Genomic DNA, 22,943 nt, shown 5'->3' on the forward strand with positions numbered 1-22,943 from the left:
GAAACTGGTTGCTAAATTTGAAAGCTGGTTTAGAAACCTGTTGTTAGGGTTACCATACAGCGAGACCAAGCTGGGGGGGAGGACAGGAGGCGGCAGGTTTATATATTTGTGCGGTGCCTGCGGCCTCCTAGGACATATTCAGGGACGGGGTGCCCCTGAGCTCCAGCCAATAGTTGGAGCTGGGTCTCTTCCCTCGGAGTCTGCCCTTGGATTAGTTGGCCCGGGCCCGCAGGTCTTCCCCCCGCCGCCGCGACCCTGCATGGAGTCAGAATCTCAGCCCCAGCACTGCCCCCCGCCCCCCGGCGTGTTCCGCCCCCCACACACTGCTCCGTGCTGCTGGAGGGCTCCAAGCAGAACTGCTGTCTGCTGCCGCAGGGTCCTAGTGCCTGCCCAACACTAATGGCAAGGCAGGCTGCCCTTACCCTGAGCCTCTCCAACCGCCCAAACCCTCAGCCCCAGCCAGAGCCCTCTGCCCCATGCACCCTAATCCTCAGCCCAGCCCTGAGCCCCCCTGCAGCATGAACCCCTCATCCTCAGCCCAACCCTCATCCCTCTGCACCCTAATCCTCTGCCCCAACCCTGAGCGACCCCCGCATCATGAACCCCTCATCCCCCCGCACCTAATCCTCAGCCCAGCCCTGAGTCCCCCGGCAGCATGAACCCCTGATCCTCAGCCCCAACCCTCATCCCTCTGCACCCAAAGCCTCATCCTCTGCACCCTAATCCTCTGCCCCAGTCCTGAGCCTCCCCCCACAGCATGACCCCCTCATCCCAGCCAGAACCATCATCTCCTCACACCCTAATCCTCTGCCCCAGCCCAGAGCACCCCCGCATCATGAACCCCTCATCCCTCTGCACCCTAATCCTCAGCCCCAGCCCAGAGCGCCCCTGCATCATGAACCCCTCATCCCTCTGCACCCTAATCCTCAGCCCCAACCCTCATCCCTCTGCACCCTAATCCTCAGCCCCAGCCAGAGCCCTCATCCCCCCGCACCCTAATCCTCAGCCCCAGCCCTGAGCGCCCCCACATCATGAACCCCTCATCCCCCTGCACCCTAATCCTCAGCCCCAGCCAGAGCCCTCATCCCCCCACACCCTAATCCTCAACCCCAACCCTGAGCCCCCCCGCAGCATGAACCCCTCATCCTCAGCCCCAACCCTCATCCCTCTGCACCCTAATCCTCAGCCCCAGCCCTGAGCGCCCACGCATCATGAACCCCTCATCCCCCTGCACCCTAATCCTCAGGCCCAGCCAGAGCCCTCATCACCCTGCACCCTAATCCTCAGCCCCAGCCCTGAGTCCCCCCGCAGCATGAACCCCTGATCCTCAGCCCCAACCCTCATCCCTCTGCACCCTAATCCTCTGCCCCAGTCCTGAGCCTCCCCCCATAGCATGAACCCCTCATCCCCAGCCAGAACCCTCATCCCCTCACACCCTAATCCTCTGCCCCAGCCCTGAGCCCCCCCACATCCTGAACCCCTCATCCCCAGCCCCACAGCCCTCACCCCAGAGCCCAACCCTCTGCCCTAGCCCTGAGCCCCCCCGCATCATGAACCCCTCATCCTCAGCCCCACAGCCCTCACCCTGCACTCCCTCCTATCCCCAAACTCCCTCCCCCTTCCCAACCCCAAACTCAGTCCCAAAGCCTGCACCCTTCACCCCCTCCTGCACACCCACCCCCTGCCCCAGCCCAGAACCTGCACCCAGCGCCCAAACTCCATCCCAAAGCCTGCACCCTGCGCCTCTCCTGCACCCTAACCCCAGCCCAGGATCTGCACCCAGACCTCCCCAGTCAAGCCCCCTCCCAGAGCCTTTAGGCAGGTGGGGGAGGAGTTTGGGGGGGGGCGGGTTTCTGGGCAACCACCAAAATTTTTTACAAACTTGCCACCCACGGACAGGACCCCTGGCTCTGTGCAGCTAGAGCCTCCTTTGCCCGAGCGCTACCTTCCCCCGGCAGCCCCCCGAGCCTCGTCACCCCCGGATTCCTCCTCTTACCTTGGGCTGTGGCTGGCTGATTGAATCAGACTGCAGCTCTTAGCCTGCCGGAGCTGATTCAATCAGCCTGCGGGAGCCCAAGGTAAGAGGAGACTGGGAGGGGAGACTCTGGGGTTGAGGAGGCTCGTGGGGTGAGAGGAATTGGGGGTGACGAGGTTCGGGGGGCTGCGGGGCAAACCGGGGGAAGGTAGCGCTGGGGCAAAGGACGCTGAGATCTGCAGCTGTCTCCCAGCAGCAGCCGCCGCCCCCGCTGCAGGGGAATCACACTGCAGCTGGCAGCCTGCGGAGCCCCAGGTGAGATGGGGAGGGGAGGAATCAGAGAGTGACGGGGCTGGGGAGGGGGAAGGAATTGGGGGGTGACGTGGCTCGTGGGGGGAGGAATTGGGGGGTGACGAGACGGGGGGGGGGAGAGGGAGGGGATCCCAGGGAGAGGGGGGAGTAATTAATAGCAGCTGTTCCCCTAGCAAAACCCTCCCCGCTACGTTTCCTTTCCAGTTTGCCTCATTGGCTCCAGTCTCTAGTTCTGTTTTTAAAGCCGATATGATCGATCCATGCCCATCTCTCTCTCCGCCATCGGTGGTTTTTACACAGTTCTGCATCTGTTCTGCACACGGCCCCAGTCTCCAGCTGTTCAATCCTTCACCCGGGGCGGGAGAGGGTTAATAGTGGGGGTTCCAGCCAGAACCCCCAGCCCCCGCTGCGGGGAGGGGCGCAGGGCGGGATGACGCAGGGGCTTGTAGGAGCGGCAGTGCGCCCCGGCCTACAACTCCCATCAGCCCCCGCGGACCCAGCGGGCGGCGCTTTGGGCGCGACGGGCTGCGCTCGCAGGGCGGGGCCTGGAGCGGAAGTGACGTCAGCGGGCTGGAGGCCGCCCGTGGTAACCCGGGGACGCTAGTGCGTTGGGCGGGAGGCGCTGCGGCCCCGGGACGTGGGGCCCCCGAGCGACCCCGCCCCCCCCCGCGGAGTGTTGGGACCGGCCCCCCCGCCCCCCTAAGTGCTCCCATAGCCCCCCCAGCACCACCGCCTCCCCCCGGCGCGTCTTTCCTCTCCCCCACGGGCTCCCACAGCCCCCTCCCCACCCCCACCTCCCCCCGGCACCCCCAGCGCGCCTCTCCTCCCCCCCGCCTAACCACAGCCCCCCATCCCCACAGCTTCCCTCACCCAGCCACAGCCCCCCACCCTCCCAGCGTGCCTTTCCTCCCCCCCCAGGCTCCCACAGCCCCTGCGACCTTCCCCAAACCCCCCATGTTCCCCCCGTGCCCCCGCACTGCTGTGAGCTTCCCCAGCTCCTCATGGGCCACCCCCTTCCCCACACACCTTCAGTGTGCCACAAGCTTCCCTCCCCCGACGGGCCCCCACAGTGCCCCCCGGCACCCCCCAAGCGCGTCCTTCCTCTCCCCCCCGCCCAGCCACAGCCCTCCCCATCTCCACCGCTTCCCTCACCCAGCCACAGCCCCCCCAGCATGTCTTTCCTCCCCCCCGGCATCCCCACATCCCCCCCGGCACCCCCAGCGCGCCTTTCCTCCCCCCCTGCCTAAGCACAGCCCCCCCATCCCGCAGCTTCCCTCACCCAGCCACAGCCCCCCACCCTCCTAGCGCGCCTTTCCTCCCCCCCCCAGGCTCCTACAGCCCCCCGCCAGCCACAGCCCCTGCAACCTTCCCTAACCCCCCCATGTCCCCCCCGGTGCCCCCAAACAGCTGTGAGCTTCCACACCACCGAATGGGCCACCCCCTTCCCCACACCTCTGTAGTGTGCCGCCAGCTTCCCTCCCCCCACAGGCCCCCACGGTGCCCCCAGCACACTGTGAATTTCCCAAGCCCCCGTGGTGCCCCCGCACACCCCAGCCCCCCTGCATCCCTAGTGCGCCGTGACCTTCCCCACCCCCAACCTCCCCAGCTCCCCGTGACATTCTCTAAGCCCCCTCAGCCCCCCACAACCTTCCTCTTCCCTCCTGCACCCCCCAGCCCGCCCTGACTTTCCTCGTCCCCCCCCTTTAATCCCCAGCCCGCCCCAACCTGCTTCCCCGGTCCCTAACCCACCCACCCCGCCCCCTATGCCTGCAGCCTTCTCCAATCTGAACGCCCGTTCCTCTAGCCGAAACCAGCCCACGCCCGTCTATCCCCCCATCCTTTGGGCCCCTCAGTCCTTTCTTCTCCCTCCAACACCTCCTAGGCCACCCCAACCAGCACCCCATCCCTACTTTCCCCCATACATGCCTTCTCCCATAGCCCCCTTCCGCCCCCTCCCTCCCTCCCCAACACCCCCCAGCCTGCAACAACTTTCCCCAACCTACACGCCTGTATCCCCCAGTTCATTCCTCCATTCAAGGGACTCCTCAGACCCCATCTCTCTCCAACATCCTCCCAGCTCACCACAACCTGCGCCTCCATCCATGCCTCCACCTGTAGGGACTGCTCAGCGCCCCTTACTCCCCAACAGCCCCCCCAATTCATTCCCCCATCCATTGGGCCCCTCAGTCCCCTTTTTTCCTCCCTCCCACCGCAACCTGCACCCCACTCTGTCCCTAGATCTGTGGGACGCCCAGTGCCCTTTTCTCCTTTGTCCAACATTCCCCAACCTGCACCCCCATTCCTTCCTCCACCCATGGGGCCCCTCAGCCCTTCTCTCTCCTTCCTGCCCAACACGCACCCTTCATAGCACACGGGCAGGCGAGCTAGGGGACGAAACCCGTGGGGAGCAGTGGATTGTAGAGTGGAGCGGTGACTGATAGTGTGGGCTCAGTCTGTTCCTTGACTGGGGCGGCTGGAGATGGGATGGGAGAGGGAGGCAGGGATGAGGGTGTTAATAGAGCTCTGTGTAGTGATAGTTCCTGCTTGTCTTTATTAGTTTGCAGAGGAATTGTCCAGGAGCTGGAGCCAGAGGAGAAACTGGAAGAAGTGAACCTGAGCAGCCTGGATATCCTTGTAAGCAGAGATGAAGAGTCCTCAGCTTTCTGCCTTCTCCATGACTGGCTGTGAGTGAACAATTATGGCCTCTATCCCTCATCCGTACCACTCAAGTTTTCTTCAGAGGCCGTGAGCCTCCTTGTTGGCTATGGGGCTCTGTGGGATTACGACCAAGGGAAGGGACAACAGTCTCCTCTGCTCAGTGACTGTCTTGGATGCAGGTGCAACAGGCTGCTTAACATATGAACGTAAGAATGGCCAGACTGGGTCAGCTCAAAGGTCCATCTAGCCTAGTATGCTGTCTACCGACAGTGGCTAATGTCAGATGCCCCAGAAGGAATGAACAGAACAGGGAATTACCAAGTGATCCATCCACTGTCACCCGTTCCCAGCTCCTGGCAAACAGAGGCCAGGGACACGATCCCTGCTCATCCTGACTCATAGCCGTTGATGGACTCATCCTCCATGAATTGACAGTAACTCTCCACTTAACATCCTCTCGCTTAATTGTTTCAATCTTAGGTCCCTGCTCAATTACAGAACATGCTGTATTTAAAGTTGTGCAATGCTTCGCTATAACGGCATTTGGCTGCCTGCTTTGTCCACAGTCGGCAGCCCCCCATCAGCTCTCCTGTGCCCCCCCCAGCACTTCCCACCCGCCAGCAGACCCCGCGGATCAGTGCCTTCCCCCACGGCCTCCTGCCTGTGGCAATCAGCTGGCTTGTGGCGTCCGGGGACGGGGAGTGAAGACTCGTTGTGCAGGCTCCCCCTCCCTCCCCTGCTTCCAAACGCCGCAAGCCAGCTGATGGCTGCGGGCAGGAGCGAGGACCCGGTGTCTGAAGTAAAGGGGAAGGAGGGGGAAGAAGAGGCAGGTTAAGGGTGGGGGCTTGGGGGAAGAGGCGGCAGAGGGTTGAGGCCCCCGACCCTGGTGCTTGCAGAGAGGGGAAGCTGCCGCTGCTCCTGTGCAACATGCTTCTGCTAGCCTACAGCACCTTCAGCCTCCTTGCCTGCCTCATTGTCGCCAGTGCCAGTGGGCTGTGCCCGTGTGGGGTAAGGCGGGGGCACCCCCCAACTATAGTACTGTCCTGTATGGCAAAAAATAATTCCCTGCAGCGTAACCCCCCATTTACATTCATTCTTATGGGGAAATTGGACTTGCTTCACATCGTTTCACTTAAAGTCGCATTTTTCAAGAACATAATGAGAACGTTAAGTGAGGAGTTGCTGTACCTAGTTCTTACTTGAACCCCATTATAGTCTTGGCTTTCACAGCATTCTCTGGCCAGGAGCTCCAAAGGCTGAGTGTGCGTTGTGTGCTTTTTAATTGTATCTATAAAGGTGTAATGGGAGATGGGAGAAGAAGAACCTACACAACACTCCAGATTCTGATGATAAGTTCTGTTTTTCCCTCTTGTGTTGTGCTTAGTACCACGGAGAAAGAAGTGAAGGGTAAGAGCCCACCCCAACTGTGAGATGGAAGGCGCCCAAGAGCCGTGAGACAGTGAGCGTTGTTGATTCCAGGCTATGCAGATGCCATGAAGCTGGGAGTGGAGCAGACGTCACCATCAGTGAGATAAGTGTCTGGTTTCGTGAGGACTCTTGTAACGGTCCACCTGCCTCCAGGCCAGGACTTGTCGTTAGCTGGGGCTGAGTTTGTAGGAAAAGGTTCCTGAATAGCTGTAGTTACGAGAGAGACAAGGTCCCCATTTTCAGGGGCTGGTCATTTCTCTGTCCACAAGCAGTGTGTTCTCTGCAGCAGAAGGTTGGATCCAGGGGGATGACTCCAGCTGGTGAGTTTCTTGACTTCCTCCCACGTTTTTCTCTCTCTCTCCTCTAATGTGTTGGCCAACACACTCTCTGTCTGTCTGTCTCTGTCCTTGCCTCTCCTTGTCCTGTCTCCTTTCGTAGGACATGGGCAGGTGTGGTAGCTGTGCGTCCCCACAGGCTAGGACTTGGGAGTGATGAACAAGTAGGAGGGGACCAAAATCACACAGGGTGGTGGGTGCTAGAGTGCAGCGGTGACTGTGGGTGTTGACTGAGTCTCTGCTCTAGTGGGGCTGATGTGGATGGCGTGGGACAGGGAGGTAGGGATGAGGGCAAGATTTCATGCACCGGTTGAATTTTGTGTAGTGATGGCTTTTTCTTGGGTTACTTCCTGCGTTTGCAGAGGAATCATCCAGGAGCAGCAGCCGGAGGAGAAATTGGCGGAAGTGGACCTGAGCCGCCTGGAAATCCTCTTAAGTGGAGATCAACAGTCCTCAGCTTTCTGCCTCCCACATAACTGCCTGTGAGTAAGAGGTCAGGGCTTGTAATTCCTCATCTGTACTCACTGCAATTTTCTACACTCTCTGTTTGCTTCCTCATTGTCTATGGGGCTGTGTGTGATTAAGGCTTGAAGGGACCAGAGTCTCTGGATCTCTCCTGGCATCTGCAGTCTGGGACTGCGGTGGGCCCGCTGTGCACCCCTGACTCTCACCCACCTTTGCCTCTGCTTGCTGGAAGCAACAAGCTACGAGAAGCAATAAGTTACAAGCCAAGTCATGCTTATCCCCACAGGTGTGGTGTGTGTGACCAGAGTGTGCTGTGCAGAGTGACTGTTTAAGGTGTCATTCCAAGGGTTGCTTTCTACTTGTAGTCCTAAAGGTGTGATGGGATGAGGGTTCAGGGCAGAGCCTCACTGTGTGGGAAGGCGAAAAGTAGAGCCTCCCCAACATTGCCCACTGAGATGGTAACTTGTTTTTTCCCCTCGTGCTGGGTGTAGTACCAAGGGAAAAGAAGTCACGTGTCAGTGTCTACTGCCTTCATGTCATGGAAAGCGAGCGAGAGCGATGGGACCTCAAGAACTACTGATGCCAAGGAAAAGCCGTCCTACTGGGAGTGGAACAGTCACCACTCTCATGAGATAAGTGTCTGTTTTGGTGATTGCTCTGCTCCCGGCCCACCTTGCTCCTGGTAGGGACGCTCCATTTGCTGGGGCTGTGTTTGTAAGGAAGTGTTTTTGACTAGCTGTGTTTATGAGGGAGACAAGGTCCCCATTTTCAGGGGCTGCTCAGTTCTCTGGCCAGTAGCAGTGTGTCCTCTGCATCAGAAGGTGAGATCCAGGGGGATGACTCCAGGTGACGAGTTGCTTCCCTTCCTCCCATGTTTCTCTCTCTGTCTGTCTCTTCTCTAGTATGTTGGCCAACACTCTCTTTCTCTCTCTCTGTCTCTGTCCTTGCCTCTCCTTATCCCTTCTCCCTTCATAGCACACGGGCAGGCGTGCTAGGTGTGCATCCCCACAGGCTAGGTCTTGGGAGCTATGAACAAGTAGGAGGGGATGAAAATTATGCTGGACAGTGGGTGCGAGAGTGGAGCGGTAACTCAGTGTTTACTCGGTCTGTATTCACTGAGTGGATTTCACGCACCAATACAGCTGTATGTAGTGATGTCTCATGCTTGGCTTTTGCAGCTGCGCTTCTAGAGGAAACATGGAGGAGCAGCAGCCGAAGGAGAAGGTGGCAGACCTGGACTTGAGCAGCTTGGACATTGTTCTAAGCAGAGATTAACAGTCCTCAGCTTTCTGCCTTGCACATAACTGTGAGTAAGCGATACTATATTCAAAGCACTGAACTCCTCACTTAAAGTCGCCCCGGTTAACGTTGTAACGTTGTTACGTTGCTGATCAAATAGGGAACATGCTCGTTTAACATTGCGCAATGCTCCCTGTAGTGAGTTGGTGTGGCTCCCCTCCTGCCCAGCAGAGGGAGTGCTGTTGCAGACACCTAAGTGGGCGGAGCCACCACCACCTGTCGCCGCCCCCTGGAAGTCAAGGGGCGGGACAGGAAGTAGAAAAGCTGGCCACCAGAACTCAGTCAGAGCCCAGCCGCTGCAGGGAGCAGATATGCTGTCGGGAGCTCCTGACTGGGAACTCTCCAGGGCCCGAGGCAGCTGTCCTGATTGGCCGGAGCTTCCCTGGGCCTGGTACTGGGAGGAGCCGCTGGAACTCCCCCGCACCTCCTACGAAGAGGAGCCGTCGGAGCCTCCCCAGCCCTGCTGTTACCCGGAGGAGCCGCCTGAGCCCACCTGGCCGGACTTCCCCAAGGAGCTGCCGGACCTGCCACCAAGCCCTGGCCTTGAGGAGCCTATGCTGGTTGACTGGCCTGGACCCGGTGCCATGGACGAGGTAAGCCCTGAGGGGGAAAGTGGAAGTAGCCCGGGGGTAGCCGACCCCTGTCAGGTTGCAGACGCAGAGGTCCCGAAGTCAGTGTGTTGCGGTCAGGACCCCACTGACCAGCAGCGGTGACAGCTGCTGCTAGGGCCCCGGGCTGGGACACAGTGGAGTGGGTGGGCCTGCGTCCCCCCTGCCACCCCACTGACGGGTGGCAGTTTTCCCCCTCACCCAACGCTCCGGTCTAGGGACCTGGGCCTATATAACTACCGTTTGTTTGCTGCTCAGCCCCTGCACCAGAGGGCCTGAGCTCCTTGTGCTGGTTGCTGCTCGGCCCCTGCACCAGAGGGCCTGAGCTCCTTGTGCTGGTTGCTGCTCAGCCCCTGCACCCGAGGGCCTGAGATTCCTAACCCTGTTTACTGTTGTTCAGCCCGTTCCACAGAAGACGTGGAGTGAGTCGGCGTGGCTCCCCTCCTGCCCTCAGGAGGGTCGAGCCCAGGCGCGATAGATTACACTCCCTTATAACGTTGCTTGGCAGCTGCCTGGTTTATCCAGTCCTTGCAGGAAGAGCAGCCCGTTTCAGCTAGCTGGTGGGGGCTTGGAACCAGGGTGGACGGGCAGCCCCCCATCAGCTCCCCGCCCCCCTAAGTTCCCTGTGCAGCAGCCACCCAGCAGGCTATCAGTTGCCGGCAGTTCAGCTGTCCCTCCCCCCTCACTGCCATGTGCTGCTCCTGCCCTCTGCCTTGGAGCTGCTCCCCGGAGCCTCCTACTTGCTGTGCTGGGGAGAGGGGAAAGGGGGGCTAATGTCAGGGTGTCCCCCTCCCCCCTACTCCTGCCCCCCACTTACCCCTTCTCCATCTAGAGCAGGGTGGGGACAGGACAGGGCTCAGGGTGGAGAGAGTCTGCTGCCTGCATCTGCTGTCTCAACTTCCTGACCTACTTAAAAAGGCAATGTCCTTAAAGTGGTGTCAGCGCACTTGAAGGGGCAATGTGCATCTCTGGCTCTCTCCCCGCCCAACACACACAGGGTGTGTCTCTGTCTCTCTCTGCCATGCTGTCTCCCCTCCCTCCCTCCATTCGTGCTGCCTTGTAGAGTGTGTGGTTACATTAACAACAATGCGTTAACCCTTGAGGGCTCAGCTGAGTGCTAGTTCATCATTTAGCAGTAAGGCATTCCCTGGGAAATATCCCACCCTCTGACTGCACCACCTCAACCAAGCTTCACAATCATCATTACTGGTTACAGTATTAAATAGTTTGTTTAAAACTGATACTTTTAATTCCTCATCTTTACTTGCTCTAGTATTGTTCACAGGCCGTGTGCTTCCTTGTTGGGTACAGGACTCTGTGGTATTAAGGCTGGAGAGTGGCCAGAGTCTGCTGTTCAGAGTGACTGTCGGGTGCTGTTGCAAGGGCTGCTTTTTGGCTGAAATGCTAAAGGTGTCATGGGAAGAGTGTTGAGGGCGGAGCGCTGCCGTGTGGGAGAGGTGAAAAGAAGAGCTAATGTGACGTTGCCTGCTTAGATGGTAACTTATTTTTTCCCCTTGTGCTTTCTTTAGTACCAAGGGAAAAGAAATCAGGCATCAGAGTCTACTCCCTTCATACGTTGGAAAGTGAGCAAAAGTGATTGGACCGCAAGAACTATTGATGCTACGGAAAAGCCGTCCAACTGGGAGTGGAACAGCTGCTTCTCTCAATGATAAGTGTCTGTTTTGGTGATTGCTCTGCTCATGGCCCCCTCGCTTCTGGTAGCGATGCTCCGTTAGCTGCGGCTGGGTTTGTAAGAAAAGGTTCCCGACTAGTAGTTATGAGGGAGACAAGGTCCCCATTTTCAGGGGCTGCTCAGTTCTCTGGCCAGGAGCAGTGTGTCCTCTGCAGCAGAAGGTTAGATCCAGGAGAATGGCTGCAGGTGGAGAGTTGCTTGCCTTCCTCCTGTGTTTCTCTGTTCTCTAGTACGTTGGCCAACACACACCCTCTCTATGCTTGCCTTTCCTTATGCTGTCTCCCTTCTTAGGACATGGGCAGGTGTGCTAGGTGTGCATCCCCACAGGTTAGGTCTTGGAAGCCCTGGAGGAGTACGAGGGGACGAAAACTATGTTGGGCAGTAGGCGTTAAAGTGGAGCGGTGACTGTTGGTGTTAACTCGGTCTCTGTTCGTCGAGTGGGGCCGATGTAGATGGGATGGAAGAGGGAGGCAGGGATGAGGCCAAGATTTCAAGCACCAATAGAGCTGTGTGTAGTTATGGCTCATGCTTGGCTTTTGCAGCTGCGCTTGCAGAGGAATTGTCCAGGAGCCCCAGCCCAAGGAGAAACTGGCAGAAGTGGATCTGAGCAGCTTGGACATCCTTCTAAGGAGACATGAACAGTTATCAGCTTTCTGCCTTCTGAACAACTGGCTGTGAGTAAGCAGTCAGTGCTTTCAATTCCTTATCTGTACTTGCTGTAGTTTTCTTCACAGGCCATGTGCTTCCTTGTCGGGTACCGGTCACAGTGGTATTAAGGCTGGGGAAGGGGCAGGAGTCTCCTGAGCAAAGTGACCATTTTGGGTGCAGTTACAATGGGTCCCTTCTAGTTGCAGGTGTAAAGTAGTAACGGGAGATGGTTTGAGGGCGGAGCTGTGAGATACAGGAGATGTGAAATGAAGAGACTATGCGACATTGCAGACCGAGATGCTATTTTTTTTTGCTTTTTCTCCCCTCTGCTGGGTTTAGTACCAAGGAAAAAGAAGTCACACATCAGAGTCTACTGCCCTCATGCGATGGCAAGTGAGTGAGAGCAGCGAGCCTGTGAGCATTGTTCAGGCCAGGCAAGAGCCGTACACCTGGGAGCCGAGGAGATGCTACTGTGACTGAGATAAGTGTCTGTTTTGCTGAGGGTTCTGCTCACGGCCGATCTGACTCCAGGTAGAGACACCCTGTTAGCTGGGGCTGGGTTTGTAAAAAAAGGTTCCTGACTAGCTGTGGATACGAGGGAGACAAGGTCCCCGTTTTCAGGGGCTGCTCATTTTTCCATCCACAAGCAGTGTGTCCTCCGCAAGAGAAGGTTGGATCCAGGGGGATGCCTCGAGCTGGCGAGTTCCTTCCCCTCCTCCTGCGTTTCTCTCCCTCCCTCCCTCTCTCTTTCTCTCTCTTCTCTGTACTGTGTTGGCCAACACACACTCTTTCTCTGTCTGTGTCCTTGCCTCTCTCTGTGCTTTCTCCCTTTATAGGACACGTAGCAGGGTAGGTGTGGATCCCCACAGGCTAGGTCTCGGGAGCCAGGAATAAGTAGTAGGGGATGAAAATTATGTGGGGTCGTGGGTGCGAGAGTGGAGGCAGGTATTGTAAAATATCTAGCACGGTAGCATGTTGGACAGTGATGGCTCTTCCATAGGTGTTTTGCTGTTCTTGCAGAGGCCCGCTCAAGGCCAATGGAGCCGCCCCAGACAGAGGAGAAGCATCTGGAGGAACCAGACCTGCACAATCTAGATGTTTTTCACTTGGCAGTGGAGCTAAGGAGTGCTCTCGTGATATTGGAGGAGCAGTTGTGTGTTTTTGTGAAATCTCTCTCTATCCAGTATCTGCTGTGATAGACCCAGGCCAGTTGGGAACAGCAGAGTAGTAGAAGGGAGATAAACCTGCCACTGGATAAGTAGTTTTCTGTTCCCTGAGTGACCAGAGCAGGGGCTGCTCCAGGCTAATGAGAACACCTGACTCCAATTAACCTGCTAAGAGTCAGGTGAGGCTGTTAAGCATGTGACTCTAATTAAGCAGTAGGTGTTTGGAATCCCTCATCTGTACTCTTCAGTTTTGCTCAGAGGCTGTGAATTTCCTCGTTGAACACGGTGCTCTGTGGGTTTAGTACCAAGGGAAAAGAAGTGGAGGGTCAGAGTCTGCTCCCCTCATGCGATGGAAAGCAAGTAAGAGCGGGGAGACAGCGAACATTACTGATGCCAGGCAAGAGCCGTCCAGCTTGGAGCCGAGCAGCCGTCACCGTCAGTGAGATAAGTGTCTTGTTAGATGAGGGCTCTGCTCACTTCCCACTTGGCTTCAGGTACGGATGCCCAGTTAGCTACGGCTTGGTGTGTAACAAAATGAGCTGTGGATATGTGGGAGACAAGGTCCCCATTTTCAGCATCAGCTCATTTCTCCGTTCACAAGCGGTGTGTCCTCTGCAGAAAAGTTTGGATCCAGGAGGATGATTCCAGGTGGTGAGTTGCTTGCCTTCCTCCCGTGTTAATCTCTCTCTCTCTCTCTTTTCTCTGTGTGTTGGCCAACACACTCTCTCTAAATCTGTCCTTGCCTCATTTTGCGTTGTCGTGCTTCATGGCACATGGGCAGGTGTGCTAGGTGTGCTCCCCACAGGCTTGGGTCTCGGGAGTAATGAAGAAGTAGGAGGGGACAAAAATTATGTGGGGTAGAAGGGATGAGAGTGGATTGGAGACTGTCGGTTTTGAGTCGGTCTGTGTTCATCAGGTGGGGCTGATGTAAATGGAATGGGAGAGGGAGCAAGAGATGAGGGCAAGATTTCACACACCTTCACAACTGTGTAATGCTGGATCATGCATGGCTTTTGCAGCTGCGCTGGTACAGGAATTGTCCAGGAACCCTACCCGGAGGAGAGACTCTCAGAAGTGAACCTGATCTGCCTGAACATCCTTCTAAGCAGACATGAACAGTCCTCAGCTTTCTGCCTCCTGCATAAATGGCTGTGAGTAAGCAGGTGAGTGATTGGAATTCCTCATCTGTACTCACTGTACTTTTATTCACAGGCTGTGTGCTTCCTCGTTGGGTACAAGGCTCTGTGGGATTAAAGCTAGGGAGTGGCCAGAGTCTCCTGAGAAAGTGACTATTTTGGGTGCCGTTACAATGGGTATCTTTGACTTGCAGTTGTAAAGCAGTAATGGGAGATGGGTTGAGGGTGAAGCCCTGGGATATGGGAGATGGGAAATGAAGAGACTACACGACATTGCAGATGGAGATGCTATTTTTTTTTTTTTTTGTTTTTCCCTCCTCTGCTGGATTTGGTACCAAAGGAAAAGTCATGTGCCAGTCTACTGCCCTCATGCGATGGAAAGCGAGCGAGAGTGATGAGACCGTGAGCATGGTTGATGCCACGCAAAATCCGTCCATCTGGCAGCAGAAGAGCCGTCAATGTCAGTGAGATAAGTGTCTGTTTTGGTGAGGACTCTGCTCATGGCCCACGTTGATGCTGGTAGGGATGCCCCGTTAGCTAGGGCTGGGTTTGTAAGAAAAGGTTCCTGACTAGCTGTGGTTGTAAGAGAGACAAGGTTCCCAATTTCAGGGGCTGATGATTCCTCTGGTCAGGAGCAGTGTGTCCTACGCAGCAGAAGGTAGCATCTAGAGGATGACTCCAGGTGTCGAGTTACTTGCCTTCCTCCCATGTTTCTCTGTCTTCTCTATTGTGTTGGCCAACACTCTCGCTCTTTCATTCTCCTTTCCTTGCCTTTCCTGGTGCCGTCTCCCTACGTAGGACGCGGGAAAAGGGTGCTAGGTGTGCATCCACACAGTCTACGTCTTTGGGACCCATGAAGAATTAGGAGGGTATGAAAATCATGCATATTAGTGGGTGCCACAGTGGAGCAGTGTCTGTCAGTGTTGACTTGGTCTTTAATCATTTCGCCTGGGGCTGTTGTAGACCAAATGAGAGAGGGAGGCAGAGATTAGGCAAGATTTCACATACCTTCAGAGCTTTGTGTAATGCTGACTCACCCTTGGCTTTTGCAACTGCACTGGCAGAGGAATTGTCCAGGAGCGCTATCTAGAGGAGAGACTCTCAAAAGTGGACCTGAACATCTTTCTAAGCAGACATGAACAGTCCTCAGCTTTCTGCCTCCTGCACAACTGGCTGTGAGTAAGCGGTCGGTGCCAGTGGAATACCTCATCTATACTCGGTGTAGTATTCTTCACAGGCCGTGTGTCTCCTTGTTGGGTGCGGGGCTCTGTGGTATTAAGGCTGGGGAGGGGCCAGAGTCTGCTACGCAGAGTGACTGTTGGGTGCCGTTGCAAGGGCTGCTTTTTGGTTGTAATGCTAAAGGTGTAATGGGAAGAGTGTTGAGGACAGAGCTCCCCCGTGTGGGAGAGGCGAAAAGAAGAGCCAATGTGACATTTGCCTGAGATGGTAACTTGCTTGTTTTTCTCCTTGTGCGGGGTTTAGTACCAAGGGAAAAGAAGTCACGTATCCGTCTACTGTCCTCATGCGAAGGAAAGAGAGACCGACGAGACCGCGATCATTGTCGAAATCAGGCATTAGCTGTACATCTGGGAGCGGAACAGTCACCGATGTCAGTGAGATAAATGTCTGGTTTGGTGAGGGATCTGCTCATGGCCCACCTGGCTCCAGGTAGGGATGCCCCATTAGCTGGGGCTGGGTTTGTAAGAAAAGATTCCTGACTAGCTGCTGTTATGAGGGAGACAAGGTCCTCATTTTCAGGGGCTGGTTATTGGTCTGTTAACATGCAGTGTGTCCTCTGCAGCAGAAGGTTGGATCCAGGGGGATGAATCCAGCTGGTGAGTTTCTTGCCTTGCTCTGTTTTTCTCTCTCTGTCTCTTCTCTAGTGTGTTGGCCAACACTCTTTCTCTCTTTCTCTATGTCCTTGCCTCTCCTTGTGCTGTCTCCCCTCATAGCACACGGGCAGGTGTGCTACGTGTGCATCCCCACAGGCTAGGTCTCGGGAGCTATGAACAAGTAAGAGGGGATGAAAATCATGCAGGGTAGTGGGCACTAGAGTGGAGTGTAGACTGTCGATGTTGACTGTTTATCAAGTGGGGCTGATGTAGATGGGATGGGAGAGGGAGGCAGGGATGAGGGCAAGATTAAATGCACTAATAGAGCTCTGTGTAGTGATGGTACTTACTTGACTTTATTAGTTTGCAGAGGAATCATCCAGGAGCCCTCACTAGATGAGAATATGCAGAAGTGGACCTCAGCAGCCTGGACATCCTTCTAAGGAGACATGAATATTCCTCATCTTTCTGCCTTTTGCATAGCTGCCTGTGAGTAAGAGATGAGCACTTTCAATTCCTCACCTCTACTCGCTGTAGTTTTCTTCACAGGCCATGTGCTTCCTCGTTTGTTACCAGACTCTGGGATTAAGGCTGGGGAAGGGACAAAAATCTCCTGAACAAAGTGACTATTTTGGGACAAAGTGTACTTAGATTTCCAGAAAGCCTTTGATAAGGTCCTTCACCAAAGGCTCTTATGTAAATAAAGTTATCATTGGAAAAGAGGGAAGATCCTTTCATGGACTGAGGACTGCTTAAAAGACAGGGAACAAAGGGTAGGAATTAATGGTAAATTTTCAGAATGAGAGGGGTAACTAGTTGTGTTCCCCAAGGGTCAATGCTAGGACCGATCCTATTCAATTTATTCATAAATAATCTGGAGAAAGGTGAGGTGGCAAAGATTGCAGATGATACTAAACTGCTCAAGATAGTTTGTGGGAACTTTTTGAAGTTCTTCACAGTGTTCATTGGATTTAACTAAGTGATTGGGCAACAAAATGGCAAATGAAATTTCATGTGGATAAATGTGAAGTAATGCACACGGGGAAAAAACAACCCCAACTATACATGCAATATGATGGGGGCTAATTTAGCTACAACTAATCAGGAAAGAGATCTTAGGGTCATTGTGGATAGTTTTCCGAAGATGTCCACGCAGTGTGAAGCGGCAGTCAAAAAAGCAAACAGGATGTTTGGTATCATTAAAAGAGGAATAGAGAATAAGGCAGAGAATATCTTACTGTCCTTATATAAATCCATGGTACTCCCACATCTTGAATACTGGGTACAGATCTGGTCTCGTCATCTCAAAAAAGATATACTGGCATTAGAAAAGGTTCAGAGAAGGGCAACTGAAATGATTAGGGGTTCAGAATGGATCCCATATGAGGAGAGATTAAAGAGGCTAGGACTTTTTAGCTTGGAAAAGAGGAGATTAAGGGGACATATGATAGAGGTATATAAAATCACAAGAGGTGTGGAAAAAGTGAATAAGGAAAAATATATTTACTTCCTATAATATATGAACTAGGGGCCACCAAATGAAATTAATGGGCAGCAGGTTTAAAATAAATAAAAGGAAGTTCTTCTTCTTCACGCAGCGCACAGTCAACCTGTGGAACTCCTTGCCTGAGGAGGTTGTGAAGGCCAGGACTATAACAGGGTTTAAAAGAGAACTGGATAAATTCGTAGAGGTTAGGTCCATTAATGTCTATTAGCCAGGATGGGTAAGGAATGATGTCCCTAGCCTCTGTTTGTCAGAGGGTGGAGATGGATGGCAGGAGAGAGATCACTTGATCGTTACCCGTTGGGTTAATTCCCTCTGGGGCACCTGGCAATGGCCAGGATACTGGGCTGGATGGATCTTTGGTCTGAGCCAGTTTGGCCATTCTTATGTTTTTATGGGTGCCTTTACAATGGGTGCCTTCCAGTTGCAATTGTAAAGTAGTAAAGGGAGATGGGTTGAGGGCGGAGGGCTGGGAGACGTGAAATGAAGAGACTACGTGACATTGCAGTTGGAGATGCTAATTTTTTTGTTTCCCTCCCTCTGCTGAGATTAGTACCAAGGGAAAAAAAGTCACGATCAGAGTCTACTGTCCTCATGCGATGGAAGGCGAGCGAGTGCGACGAGACCACGAGCATTGTTGAAATCAAGCATTAGCCGTGCATCTGGGAGTGGAGCAGCTACTGCTGTCAGTGAGATAAGTGTCCTGGTGAGAGCTCTGCTCACGGCCCACCTGGCTCCAGGTAGGGACGTCCTGTAAGTTGGGCCTGGGTTTGTAACACAATGTTCATGACTAGCTGTGGTTATGAGGGAGACTGGGTCCCCATTTTCAGGGTCTGCTCATTTCTCTGCTGACAAGCGATGTGTCCTCTGCAGAAAAGGTAGGTTCCAGGTGGCGAGTTACTTGTCTTCCTCCTGTGTTTTTCTTTCTCTCTTCTCTAGTGTTGGCCATCACACTGTCAGTCTGTCCTTGCCTCTTTTTCTGCTGTTTCACTTCATTGCACACAGGCAGGTGAGCTAGCTGTGTATCCCCAGAGGCCAGGTCTCGGGAAGCATGGCGAAGTAGGAGAGGACGAAAATAATGCAGGGAAGTGGGTGTGAGAGTGGAGCGGTGACTGTTGCTGTTAACTCAGTCTCTGTTCATCAAGTGGGGCCAATGCAGACGGAATGGAAGAGGGAGGCAGGATTGAGGGCAAGATTTCACGCACCCTTAGAGCTCTGTGTAGTGATTGCTCATGCTTGGTTTTTGCAGCTGTTCTTGCAGAGGAATTGTCCAGGAGCCCTATCTGGAGAAGGAAGAGGCAGAAGTGGACCTGAGCAGCTTGGACATCCTTTTAAGCAGACATGAACAGTCCTCAGCTTTATATCTCTTGCATAACTGGCTGTGAGTAAGCGGTCTGTACTTTGAATTCCTTCTCTGTACTTGCTGTCATAAGGCCATGTGCTTCCTTGTTGGGTACGTGACTATTTTAAGTGTAGGTGCAACGGTCTCCTTTTTCATTGTAGTGCTAAAGGTGTGTGATGGAAGGAGAATTGAGGGCGGAGCTCCACCATGTGGGAGAGGGGAAAAGAAGAGCTGACGAGACATTGCCTACTGAGATGGTAACTTACTTGTTTTCCCCCCCTTATGCTGGGTTTAGTACCAAGTGAAAAGAAGTCAGTTTACTGCCCTCATGCGATGGAAAGCGAGCGAGAGCGACGAGACCTCGAGCATTGTTCATGCCAGGCAAGAGCCGTCCATCTGGGAGCGGAACAGCTGCCACTGTCACTGAGAAGTGTCTGTTTTGCTGAGGGTTCTGCTCACGGCCCACCTGGCTCCAGGTAGGGACACCCCATCAGCTGGGGCTGGATTTATAAGAAAATATTCCTCACTAGCTTTGGTTATGAGGGAGACAAGGTCCTCATTTCTGTGTCCAGTAGCTGTGTTCCCTCCTCAGCAGAAGATTGGATCCAGGAGGATGACACCAGGTGGTGAGTTGCTTGCCTTCCTCCCATGATTCATTCTCTCTCTCTCTCTCTCTCTCTCTCTCTCTCTCTCTCTCTCCTTGCCTCTCCATCTGCTGTCTCCCTTCATAGCACACAGGCAGGGGTGCTAAATATGCATCCCCACAGGCTAGGTCTCTTGGATCCATGAAGAAGTAGGAGGGGACGAGAATCATGCTGGGTAGTGGATAGTAGAGGGGAGTGGTGACTATCAGTGTTAACTGCATCTCTGTTCATCAAGTAGGGCTGATGTAGATGGAATGGGAGAGGGAGGCAGGGATGAGGGCATTCATAGAGCACTGTGTAGTGATTGTTCTTGGTTGGCTTCATTAGTTTACAGAGGAATCGTCCAAGAGCCTTAGTTGGGGAAGGGACAAGAGTCTCCTGAGCAAAGTAACTTCTAGTTGCAGGTGTAAAGTAGTAATGGAGGATGGGTTGAAGGCGGAGCCGTGGGATATGGGAGATATGAAATGAAGAGACTACGTGACATTGCTGACGGAGATGGTAACTTGTTTGTTTTTCCCCTTCTGCTGGGTTTAGAACCAAGGAAAAAGAAGTCACACGTCAGTCTACTGCCCTCGTGCGATGGAAAGTGATCGAGCGATTGGACCTGGAGAATTATTAATGGCATGAAAAAGCCGTCCATCTGGGAGTGGAATAGCTGCCACTGTCACTGAGATAAGTGTCTGTTTTGCTGAAGGTTCTGCTCACGGCCCATCTGGCTCCAGGTAGCGATGCCCCATCAGCTGGGACTGGCTTTGTTTAAAAAAAAAATGTTCCTGAACAGCACAGGTTATGAGGGAGACAAGGTCCCCATTTTCAGGGGGTGCTCATGTCCAGTAGTTTTGTCTTCTGCAGCAGAAGGTTAGATCCAGGAGGATGACACCAGGTGGCAAGTAGCTTGCCTTCCTCCTATGTTTTTCTCTCTCTTTTCTAATATGTTGGCCAACACACACCGTCTCTCTGACTCTGTCTTTCTCTCTCTGTCCTTACCTTTCCTTGTGCCATCTCCCTTCATAGGACACAGGCAGGGGTGCTCAGTGTGCATCCCCCCAGGCTAGGTCTTGGGAGCCATGAAGCAGTAGGAGCGGAGAAAAACCATGAGGGGCAGTGAGCGCTAAAGTGGAGCGGTGACTGTCTGCTTTTACCCAGTCTCTGTTCATCGAGTCGGGCTGAGGTAGATGGGATGGGAGACGGACGCAGGGATGAGGGCGTTAATAGAGCTCTGCGTAGTGATAGTTCTTGCTTGGCTTTATTAGTTTGCGGCGGAATCGTCCAGGATCCCTCACCGGAGGAGAAACTGGCAAAGGTTGATCTGAGCTGCCTGTACTTTATTCTAAGGAGACATGACCAGTCCTCAGCTTTCTGCCTCTCCTGTAAGCTGTCAGTGCTTGGAATTCCTCATCTGTACTGACTGTATTCACAGCCCGTATGGTTCCTCGTTGGGTACAGGACTCTGTGGTGTTAAGGCTGGGGAGGGGCCAGCATCTGCTGTGCAGCGTGGCTGTCGAGTACCGTTGCAAGGGCTGCTTTTTTGTTGTAATGCTAAAGGTGTGATGGGAAGAGTGTTGAGGGCGGAGCCCCGCCGTGTTGGAGAGGCGAAAAGAAGAGCCAGTGCGACGTTGCCCACTGAGTTGGTTACTTTTTTTTCCCCTTCTGCTGGGTTTATTACCAAGGGAAAAGAAATCTCATGTCAGTCTGCTGTCCTCATGCGATGGAAAACGAGTGAGAGCGATGGGACTGTGAGAGTTACTGATGCCACGCAAAAGCCGTCCAACCGGGATCAGAACAGCTGCCACTGTCAGTGAGATAAGTGTCTGTTTTGGTGATTGCTGTGCTCATGGCCCACCTTGCTCCTGGTAGGGACGTCCCGTTTGCTGGGGCTGTGTTTGTAAGAAAATGTTTTTGAGTAGCTGTGGTTATGAGAGAGACAAGGTTCCCATTTTCAGGGGCTGCTCAGTTCACTGGCCAGTAGCGGTGTGTCCTCCGCAGCAGAAAGATTTAGGAGGATGACTCAAGGTGGCGAGTTGCTTGCCTTCCTCCTGTGTTTCTCTCTGTCCTCTAGTATGTTGGCTAACACACACCGTCTCTCTGACTCTATCTGTCTCTCTCTATCCTTACCTTTCCTTGTGCCGTCTCCCTTCATAGGACACGGGCAGGTGTGCTAGGTGCACATCTCCATAGGTTAGGTCTTGGGAGCCCTGAAATAGTAGGAGGGGATGAAAACCATGTGGGGCAGTGGGCGCTGAAGTGAAGCAGTGACTGTCGGTGTTAACTTTGTCTCCGTTCATCGAGTGGGGCCGATCTAGATGGGATGGGAGAGGGAGGCAGGATGAGGGCAAGATTTCAAGCACCATTAGAGCTTTGTGTTGTGATGGCTCGTGCTTGGCTTTTGCAGCTGCTCTTGCAGAGGAATTGTCCAGGAGCCCTCGCTGGAGCAGAAACTGGCAGAGGTCATCTGAGCAGCCTGGACATCCTTATAAGGAGACATGAACAGTCCTCAGCTTTCTGCATTTTGAATAACTGGCTGTGAGTAAGCGGTCAGTGCTTTCAATTCCTTATCTGTACTCGCTGTAGTTTTCTTGTCAGGCCGTGTGCTTCCTCACTGGTGTCATGGAGTTTGGTGGAGACAAGGCCCTGCACCCCCGGATTCCTGCCATTCACAGATTCTCAGCCAGCCAGTAAAACAGAAGGCTTATTTAGACGACAGGAACACAGTCCAAGGCAGGTCTTGCGGGTACAGATAACAGGATCCCCTCAGTTAGGTCCACCTTTGGGGGGGCCCAGGGAGGCCAGAGCCCTGTCTGGGCTCCCCTCCATTTTCCCAGCCAACTCCAATTGGAGACTCTCCAGCCCCTCCTGTCTGGCCTTTGTCTCTTTCCCGGGCCAGGAGGTCATCTGATCTCTTTGTTCTCTGACATCTTCAGTTGGCCCCTTTGCAGAGGAGTGGCACAGGCTGCTGGTTGCCAGGAGAGAGTGCCGGCCATTCTCTATGCAGACAGTATCACAGGGGCCCTCTAAGGCTCTGCAAAAATCATAACCCTGATCCTCCACACCTAGATATTTAAGAAAGGCATAGGGGAAACTGAGGCACCCACACAGTATTCAGAGAAAACATTCAGAACATTCCCACTTGGTCACAGTTGGGTACGAGGCTCTTTGGGATTAAGGCTGGGGAAGGGACAGGAGTCTACTGAGCAAAGTGACTATTTTGGGTGCAGTTACAATGGGTCCCTTCTAGTTCCAGGTGTAAAGTAGTTGAGGGTGGAGCCATGGGACACAGGAGCTGTGAAATGAAGAAACTACTTGACATTGCAGACAGAGATGCCAATTTACTTTGTTCTTCTCCCCTGTGCTGGGTTTAGTGCTGAGGAAAAAGAAGTCACATGTCAGACTCTACTGCCCTCATGCGATGGAAAGCGAGCGAGAGGGACGAGATTGTGAGCATTGTTGATGCCACGAAAAAGCCGTCCAACTGGGATCAGAACAGCTGCTACTGTCAGTGAGATAAGTGACTGGTTTGGTGAGGGATCTGCTCACGGCTCGCTTGCATCCAGGTAGGGAAACCCCATTAGCTGGGGGTGGGTTTGTATGAAAAGGTTCCTGACTAGCTGCGGTTATAAGGGAGACAAGGTCACCATTTTCAGGGGCTGCTCATGTCTCTGGCCAGGACCGGTGTATCCTACGCAGCAGAAGGTTAGGTCCAGCAGGATGAGTCCAGGTGCTGAGTTGCTTGCCTTCCACCCATGTTCCCCTCACTCTCTTCTCTACTGTGTTGGCCAACACACACACTCACTCTCGGTCTCTTTCTCTGTCTCTGTCTCTGTCCTGGCCTCTCCTTGTGCTGTCTCCCTTCATAGGACACGGGCAGGAGAGCTAGGTGTGCATCCCCACAGGCTAGGTC

At 54.1% G+C, this 22,943-nt stretch overlaps 1 long non-coding RNA gene across 2 annotated transcripts; it reads left to right on the forward strand.

Moving 5' to 3' along the window:
* The first annotated feature begins 12,416 nt into the window (after nt 1–12,416).
* On the forward strand, nt 12,417–15,398 carry LOC123376678. Of its 2 annotated transcripts, none has more exons than XR_006581887.1 (3): nt 12,417–13,750; nt 14,064–14,898; nt 15,206–15,398. It is a non-coding gene; the product is annotated as an uncharacterized LOC123376678 (long non-coding RNA). The 2 variants fall into 2 exon arrangements; XR_006581888.1 differs by having other exon boundaries at nt 12,417–13,081; nt 13,607–13,750; nt 14,064–15,398.
* Nucleotides 15,399–22,943: the final 7,545 nt, after the last annotated feature.

This window comes from Mauremys mutica, chromosome 8 (assembly GCF_020497125.1).
Source record: "Mauremys mutica isolate MM-2020 ecotype Southern chromosome 8, ASM2049712v1, whole genome shotgun sequence".
Taxonomy (NCBI): domain Eukaryota; kingdom Metazoa; phylum Chordata; order Testudines; family Geoemydidae; genus Mauremys; species Mauremys mutica.